Source organism: Sciurus vulgaris (assembly GCF_902686455.1).
Source record: "Sciurus vulgaris genome assembly, chromosome: 4".
Lineage (NCBI taxonomy): Eukaryota > Metazoa > Chordata > Mammalia > Rodentia > Sciuridae > Sciurus > Sciurus vulgaris.
The window spans coordinates 98,730,668-98,757,328 of NC_136464.1; the positions used below are offsets into that span (position 1 = coordinate 98,730,668).

The window sequence follows — 26,661 nt, forward strand, 5'->3', positions numbered from 1 at the left end:
TATTGTTTCTTTTGTTTCAATTTCGTTGATTTCAGCTGAGTTTAACTATTTCCTGTCTTCTACTACTTTTGGTGTTGGTCTGTTCTTCTTTTTCTAGGGCTTTGAGCTGTAGTGTTAGGTTGTTTATTTGTTGACTTTTACTTCTTTTATTGAATGCGCTCCATGAAATAAATTTTCCTCTAAGTAGTGCTTTCATAGTGTCCCAGAGATTTTGCTATGTTGTTTCTTTGTTCTCATTTACCTCTAAGAATTTTTTAATTTCCTTCCTAATATCTTCTGTTATCCATTCATCATATAATAGCATATTGTTTAATCTCCAGCTGTTGGAGTAGTTTCTGTTCTTTACTTTCATTTATTTCTAATTTCAATCCATTATGGTCTGATAGAACACAAGGTAGTGTCTCTATCTTCTTGTATTTGCTAACATTAGCCTTGTGGCATAATATATGGTCTGTTTTAGAGAAGGATCCATGTGCTGCTGAGAAGAAAGTGTATTCGCTCTTGGTTGGATGGTATATTCTATACATGTCCGTTAAGTCTAAATTATTGTGTTTTTTAGATCTATGGTTTCTTTGTTCAATTTTCGTTTGGAAGATCTGTCCAGTGGTGAGAGGTGTGTTAACATCACCTAGTATTATTGTGTTATGGTCTACTTGGTTTCTGAAATTGAGAAGGATTTGTATGACATACATGGATGAGCCACTGTTTGGGGTATAGATGTTTATGATTGTTATGTCTTGCTGATTTATGCTTCCCTTAAGCAGTATGAAATGTCCTCCTTTATCCCTTCTGACTAACTTTGGCTTGAAGTCCACATTATGTAAAATGAGGATGAATACCCCAGCTTTTTTGCTGAGTCCATGTGCATGGTATGCTTTTCCTTTCACCTTTAGTCTATGGGTATCTCTTTCTATGAGGTGAGTCTCTTGCAGGCAACATATTGTTGGATTTTTCTTTTTAATCCAATCTGCCAGTCTATGTCTTTTGATTGATGAGTTCAGGCCATTAACATTCAGGGTTATTATTGTGATATGATTTGTATTCCCGATCATTTGGCTCATTTTTAAAATTTTATTATTTGACAATTCCTTTAGGATAATTCCTCCCTTTGCTGATTTACTTCTTTGTTTTTCATCTCTTCCTCATGGAATATTTTGCTGAGAATGTTCTGTAATGCTGGCTTTCTTTTTGTAAATTCTTTTAGCTTTTGTTTATCATGGTAGGATTTTATTTCATCGTCAAATTTGAAGGTAAGTTTTGCTGGGTATAAGATTCTTGGTTGGCATCCATTTTCTTTCAGGGTCTGAAAAATGTTGTTCCATGCCCTTCTAGCTTTTAGGGTCTGAATTGAAAAATCTGCTGATATCCATATTGGTTTCCCCCTGAATGTAATTTGGTTCTTTTCTCTCACAGCCTTTAAAATTCTGTCTTTATTTTGTATGTTCGGTATTTTCATTATAATGTGCCTTGGTGTGTGTCTGTTGTAATTTTGTGTATTTGGAGTCCTATAAGCCTCTTGAACTTGATTTTCCATTTCATTCTTCAGATGTGGGAAATTTTCTGATATTATTTCATTGAATAGATTGTTCATTCCTTTGGTTTGTTTCTCTAAGCCTTCCTCAATCCCAATAATTCTTAAATTTGGCCTTTTCATGATATCCCATAATTCTTGTAGATTCTGTTCATGATTTCTTACCATCTTCTCTGTTAGGTCAACTTTGTTTTCAAGGTTAAATATTTTGTCTTCAATATCTGAGATTCTGTCTTCCAGGTGTTCTATCCTATTGGTTATGCTTTCTATGGAGGAAGTTGATAATGCAGTGCTCCACAAGGAAGCTGCCTCTCTAGGAGTGGTGGTCTTCAGGTGGGGTATATTCCCTGCTAGTGGGCAGAGGTGCCTCCACTTGTTAACCAATGGTCATCCAAAGGGGAACTAGGCTGCGGCCTGAGGCAAGGCCTGTTTGGGCCTGTGTCTCTGGTTTTACCGTCTTTGTGGGAAAACCTCACCCAGCAGGAAAGACTCACCCGGTGGCGAGGTCTCGCTGGTCAGTTTCCGTCCTAGAGGTTCCCCTCAATCCACAGCTACCGCCTGGGCTGGGCTGCCTTCCTCTGCAACGTTCCCAGGGGCCTGGACCTACCTCCTGGGTCTGGGAGCCTCACCCTTCGCAGACGAGTCTCCTTAGGCTGCCTTTCCTCAGAGAATCTGCCTGCAGTCCTGGAACCTTTGCTCCGCCCCTCAGCTTGTCTCTGTGCGGCTCTTCCACCAAGAAGCCACCTAGTTCCTGGGACCCTGCTCTCCACTAATCGCCTGGCTATGCGGCCCCTCCTCTGAGCAGCCACCTGGAGCCCCGTACAGTCACTCCGTGTCCCAGCGACCTGTCGCACTCCTCTTCCTCCGGGCAGTCACCCAGTGTTCCAGTGCGGTCACTAGGAGTCCAAGCAACTCACTGCGCACCTCCTCCTCTCGACAACTGCCCGTAGCCCTTATGCAGCCACTCCAAGTCCAAGCGACCCGCCGCGCTCCTCCTCCTCCTCCGGGCAGCCCCCTGGTGTTCAGGAGCAGTTGCTCTGAGTCCAAACAGCTCGCCATGCACCTCCTCCTGTGGGCAGCCGCCGGAGTCCTGGTGGGTTGCTCTGAGTCCAAGCACTGTGCTGAGCAGCCTCCTCTACAATGCTCCCAGTTGTCCATGTTTACCGCTCCAGTTGGGGGAGGGGTGTCTCGTTGGGCAGCTCTACTTCACAAAGTTCCCTGCATTCCGGGACTACCGCCGCATCTGGGACACCTCCCCAATGGGAGAAACTCACCCGGTGGCTTTGAGTTGGTCCCAAGTCTCTCAACATCTCCTCTTCTTGAATCCTGAGTCCTGGAGCAACATGAAATGCAGCCACCCTCTAGTCCACCATCTTAAAAACCGCCCCCAAGTTAATTTTGAAAAGTCATTTCCTCTGCCCTGTTTTGAACATGACTAGGAAGGCTGGCATTGGGTCCCAGCTGAGCCTTGTTATGCCACTACAGCATTGGATGCTACAGTGTCCCTTGCAGGAAGGCACTGCCACAGACCTCATAACCTCTTCAAGCAATTGCTAAATTCGTTATTTAATAAAAAATTTTTAGAAAGTCACATAATGTTAGACCCACATAGGTACAGTGTGTAGACATTTCAGAAAATCATTGTGTTTACATCCTAAATCATTTTGCGTTTACATCCTATCTTTTCTCAATAAAACATGATCTTGGTCTGTTTACATCTTAAATCTCAGGACTGCAAAAGAAGGTAGATACTAAATATATATGATTTTCTAGCTAAATGATGGCTGGGGTTGAACTTTTTCACCTAAACATACTAGTACTGATTTCATAGCTTTCTGGGGGAAGATGAGGAGGTCTGCATTAGTAATGGTATAAGTCAGGAACAATAAGAAAAATATAAATCAATGACATATACATATGTAAAAGAATCTTGGAAGTAAAATTTGTTACCTCAAAATCTTTCCCAAGTTGAACAGCCTTACTGGAAAACATTACAAAGTTATCTGCTGCTTTATCAAGGAGGCAGGGCTATTCAAACTACAAACCAAATAGGAAATCTGTATAGTTCTTTTAGTTTAGAATGATAAATATTGAAGCTGTGGTAAGTTAGTAAGGAAGAGATCTTTTAATAGGCAAAAATCAATGACTGGGAAAGTGGACAAGTTAATTTGAATGAAACATGAAACTGTGGGGTAATGTGCTAACAGGATTGTCTGTATGTCCAGCTTTTCCCAGATGTGACAATAAGCTGTGTATCTACTAGAACTAGAATGTGGAGCCACACAATTTAATGCATTTATTTTGCTCTAACCCATAGTTTTTCAGTAGATGGACAAAAAGCCCACTTGTTTGTGGATAAGTAAAAATAATTAAGTGCTGAAAATTCAGGGTAATGAAGAGGACTTTAATCAACCAAAAACTCCCTGGAAAGCTATTTATTGCTCATAAGCAGGTTCTCTAGTGACGTATCCTTTGATGTAATGCTGCTACTTACACTTTTGCATCTGGTCAAAAAAAAGGAAAACAGTTAACATTTTTATGGATATGCCAAAGCAATGTCCTTGTATACTTCAACTTTGTACCATACGTGGGCAGTCTGAAGACCAATAGATAATCCAAACAAATGGGATGCATCACTTTTTTGCTGCACTCACTAAAAAAAATCACCACAGATCTATTTTGGTATTACCCTAACTTCTCCCGTGACATTAATTTCCAGTATATATTGAGAGAAGGACAAAGGTAATTGGGTTACTTAACAAACAAATCTGGTTTACTTTGGTGACTATAGTAGGAAGTACATCACACTTTTCTTTTCTCTGCAGTACCTAGTGTCCAACAGTGACTTTATAAATGTTGAACAATAGTGATAGGGAGCTTTTTTTTAGTTTAGGAACAAAAATTATTTATGCACTTTCCCATTAATCCCATCTTGAGGGATTTTTTTGAGGTGGTAACAGGAATTGAACTCAGCGGCACTTAACCATTGAACCACATTGCCAGCCCTTTTTTTATATTTTATTTAGTCTCACTGAGTTACTTAGGGCTTTGCTAAGTTGCTGAGGCTGGCTATGAACTCGCAATCTTTCTCCTGCCTCAACCTCTGGAGCTGCTGCGATCTACAGGCATGCACCACTGCAACCAGTTTCATCTTGACTCTTAAATTAGTAGAATCTGATTTGGTACAATGATCAGGTTGCTTCAATTGGAAGTTCAGGTGCTACCTTTTGAGTTCTACTTTATTTTATATCACCTTTATACAATGGGCTGTATGCACGTGAATGTTAACATGTCAGTGTTGGCAAGGTTTAGAATAGTCAAACTGTTAAGCAAGCACTTAGAAAAAACCTGCTTGGTGCATAAACCAGGAGTAGCAGAAAGGCTCAAGGAGAACAATTAGCAAAATACAGGGAAAGAGTAGGACAACAAAATCAAAAGCCTAATTCATGAAATTACAGGATGAAATATTTTGAAATTTTTAATATTGCATGAAATTAACATGTTTAATGACATAATCATATATAAACTCCTAAAACTGTTAAACTTTTAGAAGTATAAAACTTCACTGGTGCCAAATCTTTACCAAGTAGAGTTAAACAAAGGCTCACTGATGAAATCTTTTTTTTGGCTCCTCGGAACAACTCTGCCTCCAGAACACTATATAGACCTAAGAAAACTGAAGCATGTAGAAGAACTAAAGAGCTACTTAGAGAACACCCTGTAACATGGGCCAGTCACCAGAAGGCCAAGCCAAGAACCAACTTCATTTTCCTATCCTCAAAAATGTCCATCAGCAGTCATTTCTTTCCTTAATAGACCCTGCTCCTCAAGTAGGCCAAACTCCATTCTTAGTCCATTCTAGAGTAACCAGGCATTCATTTGTGGGTGGGAATAGTGTAAAGGAATAAGATGGGAGATGGTGAGAAGGAAGCAGATGGGCCCAGGATGAAAGCCAAAACTGGGGAGAGAGAACTTTATGACAGGCTACAGAAAAGAGGATGGGAACTGCTCTGTAGGTACTGGAGGAAGCCTCTGCGAAAATATAAGAAGGAAAAGGGGAAAAAAATGTAGAGAGAACAGACTAAAATAACAACACAAACACAGGTGGGAAGTAATACGGAAGTAATGGCAGAGAAGGGATGCAGAGGAGTAAGAGGATTATGTCGAGACCGAAAAAGAAAAATGGTGTTGGGAATAGAGGTAGAATGAAAAATGAAAAAGCAGAGAAGAAACTGAGGAAGGTAGATGGCAGATGCTGGGTGAAAGCAGGGTTCCAGAGGGGAAGTGACTCAGTGCAAAGGGGCCAACTAAGGGGGATCACAGACCAGATAATGGGAGGAGAGGTCTCATAATATGGAAAAGAGACCCTCCAAGAGGAGGATTGTGGGGTGCAGCTCAACCCAGGGGAGCAGTGGTGGGGAGGGGGCCAACAGATGGGGGTGAGGAAGCAGAAGCAGCAGCAGCAGCAGAGGGTAGAGTATTTTGGTCCCAAGAGAGGTTGAGCCAGGGCACTGAGTGGGTAGGGGCAGGCTGCAATCCCTGACACAAGGGCTGGAGGTGGCGGTACTGGAGTAGAGGTACCAAAGGGGAAAGGCAGGCAGGCCTGGCAGCCAAAATCCACACATTCTGACTAGATTATGCTCCTTCCGGAACAAAGCTGGGATTCCTAACCCTGACTTTTCCCTTGAGGTATGAAAGAACCTTACTAGTCAATTGGAATCTAAGCCTAATACTTGGCATCGATTCAATTTAGAAGAAAATAAACATTACATAATCACTACACATATAGTTTCCACCCTTGCTCATACCCTCAGTATTTGCTTGCTCTGAGTTAAATCATCTGCTTCACTTTGGTGCAGATGATTGAACCCGGGACCTCACACATACCAGATAAGTGCTATCCTGTTGGGTTTGCTTCCGCCCCAATGCAAAATTTCTTCAGTCCAAAATTTCAGGGTAGAGAGGATGATCACAGTCTTCTAGTGGTCCCTGTAAGGGAGTTGAAAAAAAGAGGTTTATTTATAACTTTAGAATCTGTGGGCTGTACCATAATACTTCCAAAATTAGCTGGCAAGACTACATCCACATCAATACACAAATAACATCTAGATTTAATATACCCCCCCAAAAAATATTAACAACTTAAGTTTATGTTCTAGATACCATTTTTAACTGCAGAAAATGTTGCCCTGGGACATACAGTGTTATGATTACTCATGCATCCATAAATTGTTCAGATGGAACAAGCCATATTGTTTTCTGTTGTTTCTCTTGGGTCATTAAAAGCATTTTCCCCCATTGATCTAACCTGAAAAAGAAACTGAGTAAGCAAGAATATCCATAGCATATTTTTCTTACAGAAGAGGAGGTTTCATTCAAATAAAAAATTTTAAAAATTCTAAATGAGAGGTTTCATTCCTCAAGATTTTTTGTTCTTGGTACTGAAGACCTGACCCACTTTAAGCTCACTCAGCGCATGACCACTGAGACATCCTCAGCCTTTTTTATTTTTTATTTTAAGACCATCTTGCTAAATTGCTAAGGGCCTCACTTAGTTGCTGAGGCTGACTTCAAACTTGCAATCATACTGTCTCAGGTTACTGAGTCATTGGCACACGCCACCATACCTAGCTCTAATTTGCTGGACTGAGCAGCAAACAAAAAAAAATTCAAGATCTGAATTAATGCATCTGACCTATAAAAATGGTTTTTTTAATCCAGTGGCTTTAACCAGTGGTTTCACTGTAAGCTGATAGATTACCTAAATACCTAGCATTAAATATACTATAAAAGCAGTTGATTCTGAAAATGTCCCATTGCAAGGCTGCATCATTTAGGAGCTTGCAAATGTACATTCTCAAGTACATATTCCAAAGAGCCCAGAAGCATGTTCTAACAAACACTCCAAGGGATTTTGTTATACAAAGTGAGAACTTACATTGAGTCACATGTCAACATCACCCTGCCCCACCCCACACCAGGGTGCTCAGGCAAAACCTAGATCCTTGCACATGCTGGTCAAGCACTATACCACAGTTTATACCCAGCCTTGGGTGGCTTCAAAAAGTCCCACAGAACCAAGAAGAAACTGCTTTGAGCGCACAAGGCTTGGGTTTGATCTGGGCAGAGGTGGGGGATGGAATGGATTTCTTAACTCCTTACAATAAAAGTAGTGTCTATAGCATTCATTAGAATTAAATGTATAGAGTTTTCCTCTGTTTTGGGTGGTGGCTGCTGCCGGGCTTTAGCTTCCAGTCCGCGGAGGGCCAAGCAGCATGGACAGTGACCCCAGTACACCCAGATGAGCAGCCCAGATGCAGGCCATCAAGTGTGTGGTGGTGGTGGGAAATGGAGCTGTAGGTAAAATATGCCTACTGATCAGTTATACAACCAATGCATTTCCTGGAGAATATATCCCCACTGTTGTTGACACTATTCTGCCAATGGACAAGAAAATTATGACAGATGGTGCCCCCTCTCTTATCCACAAACAGTTGTTTTCTTAATTTGTTTTTCTGTTGTGAGTCCTGCATCATTTGAAAATGTCCGTGCAAAGTGTCCCAATATACTATCGCCCTAGTGGGAACGAAACTTGATCTTAAGAATGATAAAGACAAGGGTTAGTCATGGCTAAGGAGCTTGGTGCTGTAAAATGCTTGGAGTACTCAGCACTCACACAGCAAAGCCTCAAGACAGTGTTTGATGAAGCTATCCAAACAGTCCTCTGCCGACCCCGCCAAGAAGAGGACGAGAAAATGCCTACTGTTGTAAATGTCCAAGTCCCTCATTCTTAGTTCTGCCCCTTGGAACCTTTGTATGATTTGTTTAGAAACAGTGGAGCCTTTGCACTCAATGCCAAGTTTTTGTTACAGATTAATTTTTCCATAAAACCATTTTGAACCAATCAGTAATTTTAAGGTTTAAGTGTATGAGTTCAAACTCACAATTCTATTAAAATTTAGCCCTAAAATGACAAGCCTTCTTAAAGCCTTATTCTTCAAAAGTCCCTATTCTTGCTCAGATTAAGAGCTGCCAAAATACCTTCTGAAAGCTGTGTTGTTATGCTGACAACACTGAGTACTAAACTGTTGGGAGACCTTTGACTAAGAAGGCTGGGCTTAAAGAAGTCAGGAGGTGCACTTTCCAAGTAGTTTCAGATCATATGAAGCAACACAGTCTCCTTAATGAAATGTTACCATTTAACGCATCAGTAACTTATCAGCCTGTTTTCATCAGTAACTATACTGTATGTCATAATGAAATGAGTATAACTCAGCTCTTTGGATAAGTTTCTGATTTCATAGTGAGTTTTTCTTTTTGAATCAGTTGACAAGCTTTTGCAGAGACTTTGAATGGCACTCGCATCACGTGTTTCTGCTAATGAAGAATCTGTTCCTAGTTGTGGGTGTGCTGGATAGAATGTATGAGACATGATATGATCAAAGGATGAAGACAGTATTTTGACTAAATATGAAGGGGAGATTAATTTACACTACATTGTACATGAAATAATTCAACTGAATAAAAGTGTCAGGCTGGGGAGATAGCTCAGCTGGTAGAGTGCCTGCCTCGCAAGCACAAGGCCCTGAGTTCGATCTCCAGTACCGCAAAAAAAAAAAAAAAAAGTGTCATAGGTAAAGATTTTTAAAGGTTAATTTCTGTCAAATGCAGTAAAGAAAGGTCGGTATTAAGTGTCTTTTCTTAAGCTTTTCCATTATCCTATACTTGTCATGCCTCCCAGAATTGAACATTTAATTCACCTTTGAACTGGCCATTCCTATAGTTGCTAACTTATTAAGTGCTTTTCTTATACAACCCCTTTTTATTAAGAAATGAGCGATATGCCTCCTACTTGTACTATAAATCTTTCTGATAATGCATTAATTTTTTTTTTGTAGTTTAGTAAATGTGTATTCCTGTTTTCATGTTATTTATTCAAAGCTACCAAGTACTTTCCTTAGTTTTCTAGTAACTAGGGTAAGAATCGTGTGCGGCTTTAGTTTTTAAAATATTTTAGATATTCTTCAACTATGAACCTTCTTAACATCACTGTCTTGCCAGATTACCAACACTGTCACATGACTAATACTGACCCTGTTTTATCTCACTCACACAGCCACAAACCTCCTGTTGTGGTTTTGCCTAATGGTTCCTTTGGGTCTGTGAGGTTCTGTAAACTGTGCTAGTGATAACAATGTTCTGTACAACTTAACTCACTGGCAGAACACAATGCTGGTATTTTCAACCATTAGAACAAAATTTTTTAAATTTAAAATTGCAGAGTTGTAAAGTGTTTTTACATTGAACTTTTGTGAATGCAACTATGTTTTGCATGTATGACTTAAAAACATTCTTGAATCATAAAAAAAGAATTAAATGTATATTTGACATTTTGATTATTTAACTTTCTTATATTCTTTTTCACTGGCATTCTTAGAAAATAAAATCTTTAACAAATGGCAGTTATTTTAACCAACCAATGACAAATTTATTTCATAACCTTATAAAATTTCTTTTTCCCCACCTCTCTTTAAAGGCCACATAATGCCACAGCTTTAATGTGTGGCAAAGATACCTCTGTACATTAGATTTTTCCTCATCCATATATTTTGAGATTGCTTCATATTTTATTTAAGGAAGGGTCTACATATACAGCTATTTGAAAATTTAATCTCAACAAAAGCCATAGAACATATCACATTCTTCTCTACAAATATTTGAAAAGGCAATTCTTTTAAATTAGTAATTCCCTTGATTGGTGGTTCTCTAGTAGAAAACCATCACCTGAAGGGCTTTAAACAAACAAACATCCTGGGTGTTCAACAGACTGGGGATGGAGCCTGAGAATGTGCATTCTCAACAAGTTTCTAAAGTGATGGTGCTAAAAACCACTTTTCTAAACCAAAACCCAAGATTAACTTTCCAGAGTTGGAATATAATAAGCAAAACAGCTGTCAATTTTGGGGTGCATGAGGTGGATGTTCAATACCTCAATGATGAAGTTTATCAAAGGTATGGAACCCATCAGTGCTTCTCAAACAATGTGTTCACCAATCTTCTTGGATCTTGTTAAAATGGACATTCTGATTTAGGAGGTCATTGTGTGTTCTGTGGCAGATCCCACATTTCTAGTAAGCTCTCAGGTAATGCCATTGCTTGTCTCAGCAACACACCTGCAGCAGATAAAACAGGACAGAATGTTTGCCATCACCAGATAAAGTGGCTAGGAAAAAAAATATATTTAAAGTAATATTTGCTGGATGTATTAGGATAAATGCGCCCATTTGAATTTTATCATAAAGATTACATTAAGTGTTTATTAACATATATCTATGCTTATTGTAGTCAAGAGAATTAGAATTAGGAAGAATGGGAAAATTGAGAATAAAAAAAACTTGGCATCAATATACAGATGCTGACTGACCTGAAAAAAAGTGACTGCAGCATTTTTGGTCTTTAAACTCTTCTGAATTATAATGGAAGCTGGAGTTTCAGAAGCTTCATCCATGTCTTCTTTTATTACCCTAGGAATACAAATCAGATTCAGCCTTTAAAAATTTGATTTCAGAAGTTTTAACTCATCTCTTAAAAGTTCTTAACAGTAACCAAGCTCTATTAAGATACCATTTGAGGTATAAAGTTTTCATTCTGAAAGGATTATTATTTTCATTAAATGAAGATTTGCCTTCAATTCAAAATATTCCTAATTTCCTCCCCAAGTATGCTAACTTAAAATTTAGATTTTGTTTTAGCATAAAACACTATTAAATCCAAAATAGTAATTTTGAAATCTGCTAGTGATTTAAAAAATAGAGTGTCTTTTGCCAAGTCCCAATTTCCATAGACCCTCTTATAAAAGGATTATTGCTCTCTCAACATAACAAAGATTAAAACCATCATACAAAGGATTTGATTCCTACTATATCTACAAAGTCTTATTCTACATGTGCCAAAAAGTACATACACGTTTATTGTGCTGCATCAGAAAAAGACTCTTCATACCCTAATAATACATTGGACCAATGTTCTCCAAAAAAGCATATGCCCGAAGTTTTTTTAATGGGAACAGGTTTATATTATCTCATCCTTATAAAATATGTGCTTCTATAAAATATATGAAATATTAATGCCACAGTACACAAATTTGTGTTTAATTTTTAAAAGTTTTATATTAGTGGTACATGATCACAAAATATTTGACTTCTCTACACTAAATTAGAGGACTATTGTTTTCTAAATCCATTTAGGTCACAAAGTTACCTTAAGTATGAAACACTCCTACCCACTCCCAATTTATTCATGTAAAACATATGATACAACGTTTTACATGTACTTTATAGGAAATTAATGGATTTGCTAATACACCTAATAGAAGAACCATAGTCCCTACCATAAAACCTGTAATATTTTTTGAGACAATCAGTCACAAATCAATTAAAAATTATTTTTTATAATCTCTACCAGCAACTGGCATTCTATCTACTACACAAGGTATTTGTTGAAGATCTGCTTCTAAATTCATCTGTATTCTTAAGTTGGTTTTATACATTTTTAACCTCTTTCTAACTGTCTTTGGTAAAAACAAGGCTGACAAGAAAAATAAAATGGAACCATAAACCAAAATGAACAACATTATTTATCATTCTTAATGATAAAATGACAGTCTAATAAAAATGTTAATTAAGGGCTGGGGTCCTTGCTCAGTGGTAGAGCACTTGTTTGGCATGTTTGAGGCCCTGGGTTCGATCCTCAGCACTGCACATAAATAAGTAAAGATCCACTGACAAATAAAAAACATATATATTTTTTAAAATGTTAATTAATGGCTAGGGGTTGTAGCTTAGTAGTAGAGTGCTTCCCTAGCATGTGTGAGGTACTGGGTTCGATTTTCTGCACCACACATAATAAAAATAAAGGTCCACTGACAACTAAAAACTATTTAAAAAAAATATTAAGACTTTTCAACTTTTCAAAACAATCTGCAATTTACAAGGCAACAAATCTAATGAAACTTGGAAAGATAATCTTTAGAATTTGCCAAGTTTAGTTGTCAACATTTAGTCAAAAGTGTGACTTAATACTTATATTCACCCAGCAGTTCAGGAGTTGAAGCAGGAGGATCTCGAGTTCAAAGCCAACTTCAGAAAAAGCAAGGTTCTAAGCAACTCAGTGAAACCCTGTCTCTAAATAAAATACAAAATAGGACTGGGGGCTGGGGTTATAGCTCAATGGTACAGCGCTTGCCTAGCCTGTGTGAGGCACTGAGTTTGTTTCTCAGCACCACATATAAATAAATGTCCACTGACAACTAAAAAATTTTTTGGAAAAAATAGGGCTGGGAATGTGGTTAAGTGATCAACTGCCCTTGAGTTCAATCCCCAGGACTCCCCCTAAAAAACATATTCAATATTAAAAAATAAGCCACTAGGGACTTGGGATCTGGCTCAGGGATAGAGCACTTACCTAGCCTACACAAGGCCCCATGTTCAATCCCCAGTACCAAACTAAAAACAAGTTCTAGGGTGATGAGGTTTACAATATACTGCATTCTTTTTGTTTTCTTTTGGGGTACTGGATTGACTACAGAGACAAGGTGCAACTAAATTCCATCTCCAGCTCTTTTTAATTTTTGCTTATTTTTGAGACAGGGTCTCACTAAATTGCCCAGACTGTCCTCAAAACTTACAATCCTACTGTTACGGCCTCCCAAGTCACTAGGATTATAGGCTGCACCACCTGTACAATGTACTGTAATCAAACCTGATAAAGTTGCAGTGAGTTACTGTACAACTATTTAATGATAGCTGTAATTTGAAGGGTTGTTTTGTTTTTTAATGAGCCCAGGCTGGATTCAAGCAATCCTCCTGCCCAAGTCTCTGGAGTGGCTGAAACTACACGTACATGCCAATACAGCCAGTTTCTAGTTTAATTTAAAAATCTGGAAAATTCTGGAAAATTGATACACAAAGGCAGATGGGCTTAGTATTTTCTGATCCTGAAAAACAGGTATCTCCAAAGTGACACTGCCAAATAAGGCCAGGAGTGGGGGGATGGCACACTCCTTAGCTGAAATCTTAAATATCTGAAATCTTAATACATTAATATTAATTATTAATACATTAATATGTTAATGTATTAATACATGTATCAATATACCTATATTAATGTCTTAATATATCAATACATTAATATAATAATGTAATTAATAAAATAATATATTAATGTAATTAATAAAATCTTATTAAACATTAATACATGTAATAAGACTACATGACACCACTTTGGAACAAAGTAGTTTGTCTTTAATTTTAGAATTAAACAAAAATTCAGGCAATAAGAACTATGGACATGTTTAATGTTTGACTTTCCCCTTTTATCCCAAACCATCTGAATTGTTAAAAGTGAGAAAAAAATGTTCCACTAACCAATACCCTAAGATTAAGTAGAGAAATTTTCATACAGTCAAAAATATAGTCGGCATCACATATGCTTTTATGAGTTAAGGAATAAAATATTTAAGAAGGTATATTTTAAAGAGAATAGCCAACTATGTAACAATACCCCTAATATACTCCCAGGCTGAGTGAAAGGAGTTCACTCCTTTCATGTTACCAGGTTTTCAAACATGTTATCAAACATGACATGCTCTCAACTGAGTGTGATCCTCTGCTTTCATGCCAAAGATACAAACTACAATACTTGATGCTAAAGCAATAAATTAAAAAACTGCTACTTACAGGCAATTCAGAACAGTGAAAATATGTAAGTGGGCCAGGCATGGTAGCACACACCTGTAATCCCATTTACTTGAGAGGCTTAGGCAAGATCACAACGTCAAGGCCAACATAAGCAATTTAGCAAGACCCTGCCTCAAAAAAAAAAAAAAAAAAAAAAAAAAACGCTGGGGGATGTGGCTCAGTAGTAAAGTGATCCTAGGTTAAATCCCCCGCGAGTAAGTAAAAATAAGAAGGGTTGGGGGTGTATCTCAGCAATAGAGCACTTACTTAGCATGAATGAGGCCCTGGATTATTCCATCCCCAGTACCACCAAGAGAGAGAGAGAGAGAGAGAGAGAGAGAGAGAGAGAGAGAGAGAGACAGAGAGAGACAGAGAGAGAATAGAGGAGGACAAGAAAGAAAAGGAAAAGAAACAGGTGAGTGTGCTTTTCACTGGTTATTTTATTCCAGTGTTAATAGATTCTTTCTATTCAACAAAGAATATATCTTCAAATGTTATAGGGAAATAGTGATTGAGCAATAACAGCATAAAAAATTACAAAGTCAAAAGTCAACATTTTCCAGAGAAACTTAAGCAAATGCTGTGAAAACATTTGTGAGACAAATGAAAATACATCCACAGGTACATCCTGCTTTTTGATATAACTTAAATGTATGAGCAAATGATAACACATTAGAATATAAAGTCAGTTAATTGAACAGTTGGATAACCTTTAAAAAAGTTCCATCTTTTAGATCGTATTTTGCAAGAAGGAAAAGTCCAAATAGGAACATTCTGTATTCCCAACATCTTCTGGCTTTTCAGCGTTCTAATAAAGCTAGCTATCTCTGCATTAACTCACTTTACATCGTAAGTTATAAATAGATCAATTGAGCCTACATCAGATGGCAATGAAACCACACAACCTATTTAAACAGCAGTAAGGGAAAAGCAGAAGTAGTGTCTTCAAAAAAAGATAACTGAATGCTCCCCTTCACACATAAAAAAAGGGTTAAATGAAGAGGTACTTGACACCAGACAATATCAAGGGTGAAAACTGAAACTAAAATGTGACAAGCTACATGTTTGCTAGAGTTGCTAAAATTAACACGACTGATGATTTGAGTGTTGACAATGATGTAAAACACTATGAAATCACATACATTGCCTGTGAGAATATAAAATAGGACAGACACTTTTGAAAAATGGCAGTTTCTAAGAAACACACCTACCCTATACTCAGCAATTCTCCTAGATATTTTCACCAAGCAAAAAATGAATATATAAATGGCTGGAACATGAGACTTCATAGCAGCTTTATTCATAATATCCATCAAACTGGAAACTACCCAAAGAGTCTTTCAAAAGAAGAGTGAGAGGGCTGGGGTTGTGGTTCAGTGGTAGAGCATTCACCCAGCACGTGTAAGGCACTAGGTCTGATCCTCAGAACCACATAAAAGTAAATAAAATAAGGGCTGGGGAGACAGCTCAATTGGTAGAGTGCTTGCCTCACAAGCACAAGGCCCTGGGTTCAATCCCCAGCACTGCAATAAATAAATAAATAAATAAACGCATTGTGTCCATCTACAACTAAAAAATTTTTTAAAAAGACAAAAAATGTGGCATATCCATTTAATGGTATTCTGTTAAAAAACATGGAATCACTGACATCTGCTATATGCAACAATATAATGAATTTCAAATACTATGTTAAGTGTAAGAAGCAAAAGGGGGAAAAGTAAGTCTATTCATATGAAGTTCAAAAACAAGCAAACCAATCTACAGTGATCAAAATAAAATAGTAGTTATCTATGATGTAGGATGGATTGACTGAAAATGAGTTCATAAAATCTCCACTTTACAAAAACTGAGCTGTCACAGGCTAGTCCAAAGTTTTAAAGAGCAAAATTTTATTTTATTTTTTTAACTAAAGAGAATATTATTTTAAAGTTCACATAGCCACTGAAAATTAAGAAACAAGCATGGGTTGGGTATGGTGGCACACAACTATAATCCCAGCAACTCTGTAGACTGAGGAAGGAAGATCAATAGCCTAAATAACTTGGTGAGTTTTGATCTCAAAAAATAAAAAGTACTGAGGATGTACTATGTAGAGCACCCCTGGGTTCAGTCCCGCCCCCGCCAAAAAAAGAAAAAGTACCTATAGAGCTGCTGGTAGCTCAGTGATAGAGTGCTTGCCTAGCAAAACTGGGTTAAAGCCCAGTTTTAAAACAAACCCCCCAACAAAGAAGTACCTAAAATAAGATCATGTTCAAATACATAGGTAAGAATTATTTATATTAAAAATGACTTTGATATTTAGAAAAATACTGAAGAAAAATATGAAAGCATTCTAACTACAATGCTAACATAGAAAATAGTATCTTTCCCCTGGAAGGTCATGAGGTAACATTTGCTGTAGTTATTAAAAAAAAAAAAAAAAAAAAAAAAAAATATATATATATATATATATAAAGTGCAATAAGACATTTAAAATCAAATATATAAATTGACTATTTTGTCAAACATTATTATTGACTTCAAAGAAAAATTCTCAGTCAAGAGAAATGGGCAAGTTCAAGCAATATGGAAATGGGTCTTGAAAAATGCATTTGCTTTACTGCCCTATAATAAGAGAAATAGCAGTAGACAGTGAAAGATATCAATAAATTTATCAACCTTATTTCTGTCTCCAAATTCCTACACAAAGGCATTTCAAAAACAAAGTTCAGCATTACATTATCCTCTAGTGATCACACAAAGTTTCTCAATCAAAATACCAAACAAAAAGTCAAGGGAAATTTATCCTTTATCAGTGCATAATCAGGGTTACAAGCTGGACCACAGTAACAATAAATTGCATTTTTAGTTCAGGATAACATGAACACTATGAACTTACCCGATTAGCCTTCACTATCTTTTGTTAAAAGATAATTATTTCAAGCAAAACCCCATCCAAGAACCCCACAGGTACTTATTTACTTACATGAATTTAATGTATCAACCATGTTCAGAGGTAAATAAAATGATACTGGAAACAGATTATCAACTGATGTGCAACATTTTTCACCATACATTTAAAACCACTTAAAAACAGTATCTTCTTATCTATATTGAAGATAACATGTAAGTCAACTTGTTAGGAAAAACAATTTTTTGCATAATTTGTTATATATTCATTTATACTAAATAAATATTGTACTATGGGAAATTAAGTAAACATCATACAAGATAATATGCTATTAGTTATTTAAATATATTAAACAAAATCAGTGAAGAGGCAATATGATCATATATCAGTAAGAATTCTTTCACCTGGGTGCATTCATCACACACTCACTGATGTACAAGACTTCTAGATAACAAGACATCCCAACAACTGTACTAATGTAAAAATACAGTTAAATGTTTTAGCAATTTGGCTTAACACAGAATGCCAACACGTCTTCTAAAAAAGAACTGCGAAGTCTAAAAACATTTTTGTTTTAAAAGTTTGTCACATTTTTAAAATGCAGGAATTTGTGTTGGTAACAAGGTTTGAAAAATTTAAGACTAAAAACTATAAAACACAAAATTTAAAAATATAAAACACAAAATTAAAGCATAAGAAAATAATAGGCACAGTCACAAAAGCTTGTAATCTAAGGTACTCCAGAGGCTGAAACAGAATTCTAAATTCAAGGCCATGTGTGTACCCCTGCAAGGACCAAAATAAAAATTGAGTTTCTCATTTCCCAATGTTTCCTACAGTTCCAGTTCTGTAGGCAACTTTTTCCTAGAAGGTACGTTAATATTAAAGACACAATTTACTGTTGTCCCTTTTTTTTTTTTGGGAGGGGGGAGAATGGGGATTGAACTCTGGGGCACTCAATCACTGAACCACATCCCCAGCCCTATTTTGTACTTTATTCAGAGACAGGGTTTCACTGAATTGCTTAGCACCTTGCCCTTGCTGAGGCTGGTTTTGAACTCATGATTCTCCTATCTCAGCCTGCTGAGCAGCTGCAATTACAGGCATGCACCACCATGCCTGGCACTGTATCCATTTTTTAAAAAATATTTTTTAGTTGTAGAGCACACAATACCTTTATTTGTTTATTTTTATGTGTGTTAAGGATAGAACCCAGTGCCTCACATGGGCCAGGCAAGTACTCCACCACTGAACCACAACTCCGGCCCAGTATATCCACTTTATTCTATCTCCCCTTATGTAACTTTCTTTCAGTAGTAGTTATTACAGACAAGCCACCATCACCTCTCTCATCTCTCCTTACTGGTCTAAATGGTCCACTGCTTTCATTTGGCTCTCCTTCAGGTCAGTTCTCCACGAGAAACTAAAACAGTTCTATCCTAAAACATAAACTAGATCACATTACTACTACCTGGGCCCAAGCCTCTCCAATGATTTCCCATTTCATTGAGGGAAAATGATCTCAACTATTTACAAGGGCAATGCTTTGAATCTCACTTTCTCAGTTGGGCAATAATCACCCACAAGGGGGAGAAAGTTAGTGGGGTGTGGGTATAAGGTTCTATTATTTTGTCTAAACACAGATGTAACAGATACAGTGCATAAGCAGTTATCTGGCTTGTCTCTCTCACTGAAGGGGAATCAATTAGGGGAAAAAAATGTCTAAAAATGCTTCTATGGAGGAAACAATGATGAGGGGAGAAAAAAATTGTAAAAGTCTCTGCTATAGGACATTTCCCCCTTTGCTCCTTTAAAGAATAATCCCCCATCTTGGGTATTTTCAGCTTTTGGAAGTCTGATCATTCAGGTACAAGTTAAAGTCCTCAAGAGTCTTTTAGGTCATTCCTTGACCATAATGAGAGAAAATATGACATGTCTATTCCCCCCACTCATAATATGGTCTCAAAAGACAAGCACTCTTTCATTCCCCCAAGTCCTCAAGTATTGAGTTAGATCTCTTGATTTCCAGAGTTCTTACTAGTTAGCTTCAGAGCTCTCCAAAATTCAATCTATAATTTTTAATTCCAAACTTTTGTTGTCATCTGCAACAATTCCATCAGATTTCTGATCTTTATTGATTTTATGTATTGGTTGAGACTGCAGAAAACAAAGTTAAATTTTCATTATCCAGAGTCAAGATATACACAAAGATGTATTATATGTACAGACCAAATGACCAAGAAATTCCATGAGAAGACCTAACCTGTTCAGACATGTGTTCCATAACATACATCCAAAGACATATTACATATTATATAATGGGGGGGGGCATAAATTAAACACTACCCAATAAAGACCTGGTATATACTGAATATGTGTAAAAAGAATAAAGAATTTCTCATATACATGTATTTAGAACAATCTCCAAAATTATTAGGGAAATTATTAGATAACAGTAAAAGTAGGTACAGCATGCTTGCTTGTGTATATACATCAAGAACATAAACAAATGTCTGAATGCATAGGAACTTCTGGAAAGATACAAAAGAAATTACTAATAACGTCTGCCCTTGGATAAAGAAGCTGGGTGTGCAGTAGATAGCAATAAATTAACATTTATTTTAAATGTGACACTTCATATTTTGTGTACCAGGTATATAATATTTTTCAAATTAAAAAAGTTTACAGATACGTAGAATTGGAAGGCTGGTGTGTGTTGTTTTATTTTTTATTTTTGGAGGGAGGGGCAGAGTCTGGGTATTGAACCCAAAGGCACTTTACTTCTGAATTACATTCCCAGACCTTTTTTTATTTTCTGAGTGTCTTGCTTAGTTGCTGAGGCTGGCCTTGAACTTGTAGTCCTCTTGTCTTAAGACTCCTGGGTAGCTGGGATTACAGACACCACTATGACCTGCTAAGGTTGGTTGATTTTATTAGATTTTAATGGTAAAATGATGTAATAAGGAGTTATTTCAAGATCTCAAAGAGGATTTGAAAGATGATAACAATCAAGGGGCTATTAAGGTAACTATTAGTTCGAGGAATAAGAAGTAGTAAGTGTTAGCCCACCTCTGGTTTCCACATTTCCTCATGCTGGCCATTGACCAAGTACAAATAAAACCATCTAAAATAAATGTCTCTGTATTTAACATAACATGCTTGTTTCTGTATCTAATGAACACAATTACAGACTTCTATGAAGTAGGGATTTAGATGTATTGTATGTAATATGAGTCCCTGTTAACCCAAGATCTACCTAAATAGCTTAGTTTATAGATGTATAAAGGATATTTCAGGCACACTAATTTATATAAAACCTGTACTATTTTCATTTCCTTTACTGATGATAACCAAAAACTATCCAGTCAAGACCTTTTCTTAAGCATCAGGGTTTATATGCTGAACACCTTTTGAAGTGTCAAAAGGCCTGACCCTCACCCCCTAATAATTATACTTAAAAGTGGGCAATGCCAAAATCACCTGTCAATCAGGTAAAAAATCTTTAATTGTTGCCTTTTTTATATACAAACCACTCACATCCAATTACCCACCAAGTCCTGTTTGGTATCCAAGTGGTACCTGGCAAGCACTGAGCCACATCCCCAAGACCAACTGGCAAGTCTTGATCTCTGTCCTTCCTCTCCAACCCTGCCTGTAAATGCATCCTTTAAATGCATCTTTCCCCAAATTGCTACTTATCTGAAACAGGAATATGAATACTGCCTGTTGGTTTTTTTGTTTGAAGAGACAGGGTCTTGCTCTATTGCCCAGGCTGGCCTCAAACTCCTTCTGCCTCTTAAGCGGCTAAGACTACAAGAACTTACCACAATGTCTGACATAAATGGCCTTCTATTACCAAAATTCCCTAATGGCTTCTACATTGCTTATTAATTTTCCAGTCCCATTTTGGGTTCCTATCAGCTTTGTGCACATTTATCAGCTCCTAGCCTTTCTTCATATGGGCCTTGTCTGATCATTTTCCCCCCAAACATATACTTATCTAAGATACTTGAGCATTTCTACCTCCCCAAATCCCAACACACCCACAAGATTCCAGTATCTTTGAATTCATTTTTGCATTCTTAAATTTTTCCTTTCTTCTGTCTGCCTCTCAATGTTCATGTAGTAGAAGTCTCAAGTTGATTATTAAAATGTGCTACTACCCCTGTTGATGTTTACCATCATTTTCTGTTCCCCCTTAGACCTTTCCTGCATTGTTTTAAAACTACTGGCTAACCTTTGCCAGTGATCTGGGGTTGCTAGAAGACAGAAGCATTTCTCATGCACCCCATGCTAGCTGCCTTGGTTTTTAATGGAGCAAATACTTGTTGAATGAAATATATATTCCATGTCACCCCTATCTACTACAGAACTAGCATTCATATTCTACCTAAGCAAAAGCAAACTATGCTTTTTGCAAATATAACAATTTCTTAGAATTGTTATGAACTCTATGCAATTTTTAAAAATCATGTATTTTCTTGTTAGCTTATTGTATCTTAATATCATGTTAGCTTATTAGCTTATATCCCTATATTATGATTGCAACATAACTTTCACATTAAATATGCCTTTTAATATAGGTTGAGCATACCTTATCCAAAATGCCTAGGACAAAAAGTGTTTTGGATTTGTGATTTTTGAGGGAGTGGGATTCTGGAATATTTGTATATACACAGTGGGGTTATCTTGGGGGATGGGACCTAAATCTAAACATGAAATTCATTTAGGGTTCACATACACCTTATACATAAGGACTGGAAGCAATTTTTTTTTTTTTTTTTTTTTAAGACAAAACGTTGCTAAGTTGCTGAGGCTGGTCTTGAACTTGAATTCCTCTTGCCTTAATCTCCCCAGTTGCAGGGATTACAGGCATGCACTACTATACTATACCTGGCAATAATATATATTTTAAGGTGACCCATAACATGAGGTCATATGTGGAATTTTCCATTTGTGGCATCATGTTGGTGCTCAAAAGTTTCAGATTCTGGTCCATTACAGATTAGGGATGCTCAACCTGTATCTAAATTACTTTTAATAATGTAGTAACATCCTTGAGAGAAAAGAGATTGTTCTAGGACCCAAGATGTTTTATGAATGTGCAACCCACAGGAAAATGACTGTAAAAGAACTACAGGAAAAAATAGTAGTTAATTGTTATAATGAATTGTCAAATGTTTAATGTTAACCCAGCCAAGCACTTCCAACTCAGAGGAGCACTGCAGTCCTTAGGGAGTGGTACTGCTCCAGCTTCTAGACAGCAAACACTTCAAATGCGAGCAAAAAAATGAAGGCCTCCACAGAGAAGTCTGGGGTGAGGAAAGGAGTCAAATAGATAGGATGATAAAAATCGTGGAAAGTTAATAGTAAAATACTGACTGCAAGAGGAAAATATATGGAAAATATATACTTAATCGTTCCAACAGCTAATTATTTGTCTCAAAAACCTATTCTCCTCCCCCTTTAGTAAAATAGAAAATTTTAGCCATGGTTCTAGTAAATGTATCAAAATATGTTTTGCATACTGTATTAGTTCTACAAAAAAAAAATATCAGTTTTGGTTCACTTGATTCCATTTAACTTATTTCAAAAGTATTTAGAAGACATGTACCATTGTTGACTAATAACCATAAAAAAAAAAGAAAAAAGAAAAACCCACTGTTATTATTACCCAAACTCTAGTAACCTAGTTATTTTGTGTCTATGAATGTGCTATCCAAAGGAAAGTAACTGTTAAAGAACAAAAAAAATGAAGAGTTAAATGTTCAGTGTTCATTTAATATTAAACCAGTCATAATATATACCTTAAAAATTTGCAATACCATCTTTATTTATTTTTGTATCAGGGATTGAACACACAGGCACTCAATCACTGAGCCACATCCCTAGCCCTTCTTTGTATTTTATTTAGAGACTGGGTCTCACTGCATTGCTTTACTGCTTTGCACCTCGCCACTGCTGAGACTGGATTTGAACTCTCAATCCTCCTGCCTCAACCTCCCAAACACCTGGGATTACAAGTGTGTGCACCACCATGCCTGGCTAATAATATAATCTTGAAAAAAATTTAAATCCTTTCCAAGTGTTGCATTATATATTCATATCCCAAGTTTTATCATCTCTTAGATCAAGAGAAGAAATGGCAAAACAGTATAACTTATTTACAGAGGTCCCCAGAATTGGTGTCTTTGCCTTCTTAATTTACTATAAAGGATACTACTTAGGATTCTAAAATGAATATACTCGGTTTATTTAGCAAATGAAGAAAAAAACCAAAATGCAGTAATGACTACTATAAAACTAAGAAAAATGTTAATTTGATCTCTCTTCTTAGAAATATTTAAAAAGCATTGCAAAGGCAATTCAGAAAAGCAAACAATGTGTATGCTACAGGTAATTTTCAAAATCCTCTTAATTCATGAAACCAATCAGTAATAAACATTAACTCAAAGACCATGTTAAAGGAAGTAAGCAACCAAAAACAGGATAAGGTAGCAGAGAACTTATCTTTCAGAACGTTTGAGAGTATCTGAATAATTCACTCTTAAATAGAGACTGTTAACACAAAAGACCCATTCAGAGAAATGTTTTGATAATTATAAATTATATGCTCTCCCCTTATATTTGTAAGACAGTTTTTAAAATCTACGTTGTTACAATACCCAACTTATTTATCCAAACCTGGCAAGAGAATCAGGTATTCCTTCAGAATACTGCAACTTTTACTGAATTATTTCTAGAAATCTAAATAACTTGGTCATGTTAAAGTTCAATTGCTAGAATTTAAACGTAATTAGACTATCGACATATGCAGAAGTTTATACAATCCTCATATACAGAAAGTATATATAGATGAACTCATCAATAATGACTTCGAGCTGCAATTTACTATAAGTAAACCCTTCTATTTCCTGACTAGTTGTTTTGAGAAGCCACCCTTTCCCATTTTAGTTGGTTTCAATCTTCTCTTCAATAAATATCAAGAAAAGATATGAAAGGAAAACAAACATGTAAACTTATAAAACCAGTAGCTTTCATTTTATTCTCAATTTGAAAAAAAGGCCACTTTCCTGGAGAAACTTTATGTTGGTCTTTTAAACTTACTTCTAGGTCCTTTGGTCTTCATACTGTGGATCCAACACATACCACTATATTTGGTAGAGCTAATACACAGAACATACGCTGTGATTTTGGTTTTACATTTTATTTCAGATGTTAAAAATTTGTCTTCTGCCATACTGCCAACCTCACCCAATCTCCATCCTCTGAGCAAGATGTCTTGATTCTCATCTTTCACCCCAACTTTTGTCTTTCCTTTCTTGCTAAGACAGCATGCTTCTTCTTCTTCTTCTTTTTAACCAAATTTTATTCAAAACTGGGTTTACTCACATTCTTGGTTGGCTCTTCTTGCTCTGACCCTCCAATGCAATGATGGAGTTGTCTTTATGGACTGTCTTCCCATTGGCCACCCACCAAACTTCAAACTTAAAGATAAGGCCCAATTCTATTTTCTTAACTATTATACGCATAGGTTGAGATGAAAAGGCTCATTAAATATTGGTTGAATGAATAAACAATCTGGGATTCTCATCCACACAAACTGTTAATAAAAATTCTACTCTTAAATCTAGGTCATTATCATTTTTTCCCCTGAAAATTTCCTTGGATCAGTTTAAGAAATACAGCCATTCAACCTCACTTCAGCAGTACACATACTAAAACTGGAACAATACAGAGATTACCATGACCCCTGTGTCAGGATGACATGCACATTCATGAAGCATTCCTTAAAGAAAAAGAAAAAAAAAAAGAGTCGGGTGTGGTGGCATATGTCTGTAATTCCAGTGGCTTGGGAGGCTGAGGCAGGAGGATCACAAGTTCAAAATCAGACTCAGCAACTTAGCATGACCCTGTCTCTACATAAAATATTTTAAGAGGGTTGGGGATGTTGCTCAGTGATTAAGCGCCCTTGGGTTCAATACGCAACCCAAAAAGAAGAAAAAAGAAAAGGCAAGAAATACAGCCATTCCTTCGAATCCTCAGAGGAGTGGTTCTTGGAAACCCCTTGAATACCAAAATTGATGAACGGTCAAGTTATAAATAGTACAGTATTTGCATAAAACCTATACACATTCTCCTGTATACTTCAATCTGAGTTACTTGTGATATCTATTAGTGTAAGTGCTATATGAACAGCTATTATAGTGTATTGTGCAGGGAACAGTAACAAAAAGAGTATACATGTTTAATACTTTTTTTTTTTTTTTTTTTTGGTAAATACTTTCAATCTGAGGTTGCTTAAATCCACAACTATGGATCTCATGGACACAGGGCAGCCTACTTAATGACTAACATTGTGTATGAATACTAATGAAGACAAACAAAATGTAGATACAAACAAAATGTAGATACAAATTAGTATCATATATTGATGAAGTCACATGAATGAAAAGAGGTGACATGAAATTCAGTTGGGAAGAGACATAGAAAATATTTGTAAGAGGGAGGAACCATCTTAGATTTTCTGAGGTTCAGGGAAAGATAGTGTTGAAAGGTAGACCAAGAGGAAAAAAAAAAAAATTCAAGTTCTGTGGTCTACAATTTTGTTCTAATTCAGATAGAAAGCTACTGCATTTGAAGCAGAGCGATCATGGGCAAGGTGGTATATGCCTGTAATTCCCAGCAACTTGGAAGTCTGTGGCAGGAGGATCAAAAGTTCAAGTCTAGCCTGATAACTTAGTGAAACACTGTCTTAAAACAAAATCAAAAAGGGCTGGAGACTAGTTCAGTGATAGGACCAGGACGTGATTGTTCTAAAAGGCTGCACTAGACATTTTGTGGCAGTAAATTGCCAAGAGCAATGAAAAAACAGAATGGGTAAGAGGGGAAACTGTAGGCATCATATTCAATAATAGATGATGCCATGAAAGTACTGTGTGCCAGACAGATATTTTCTAGTGTTTAAAAACCCCAACAAACCACCTATAAGCACCAAATCCAAAATATTAACCCACAGATTATACCTTCATTTTCACTTAAGGGCTATATTCGTTCACCATCAATCCTGAAAACACTTACCTTTGCAGTCTGTTAGTACTCTTTCATCATTCAAACTAGAAACTACTAAAACACTTTGCCTCCTTCATCCCAATATACTAGTCAGTTAAATTCACTCTCTCTTAATTATTCCTATCTGAAATACAAACGGTCCTCACTGCCTCTAAATATTCTTTCAAATATCATGGAAATGATGGGAGGTAGGTGAGTGATTAATGTAGTCCATCTGCTTTCTACAACATTACTGTTCAGTCACTCTAAAACTTAAAATATCTGTGCGGACTCTCAGTCACCTAAAAGGTAAAAATCTAAACTTATTAACTTGGATCAATCACAATCTTATTCAAACTTTTCAGGTGTGTGCATGAATGTGTGTGTGTGTGCAGGTACGTGTGCACGCACACGCTGGCAATTAAACATATAGCCTTGTGCATACTAAGCAC

The 26,661-nt window shown here is 36.7% G+C and overlaps 1 protein-coding gene and 1 pseudogene across 3 annotated transcripts in view; one reads left to right on the plus strand and one right to left on the minus strand.

Moving 5' to 3' along the window:
- PSPC1 (paraspeckle component 1) overlaps positions 1-26,661 on the minus strand; it is a 100,161-nt gene that overhangs the window by 4,299 nt on the left and 69,201 nt on the right. The window contains exons 7-9 of one of the 2 annotated variants that reach the window (XR_013763662.1): positions 10,942-11,055; positions 10,521-10,691; positions 2,914-4,035 (exon numbers count right to left, since the gene is read on the minus strand). The gene's annotated coding sequence lies outside the window, so the exon portion shown is untranslated. Of the gene's footprint in view, positions 1-2,913; positions 4,036-10,181; positions 10,692-10,941; positions 11,056-26,661 lie in introns of those variants that run through there. The other variant, XR_013763663.1, reaches the window with a different exon arrangement.
- Positions 6,675-9,788, plus strand: LOC306660544 (ras-related C3 botulinum toxin substrate 1-like; annotated as a pseudogene). The gene has a single exon. The product of its transcript is annotated as a ras-related C3 botulinum toxin substrate 1-like (transcript).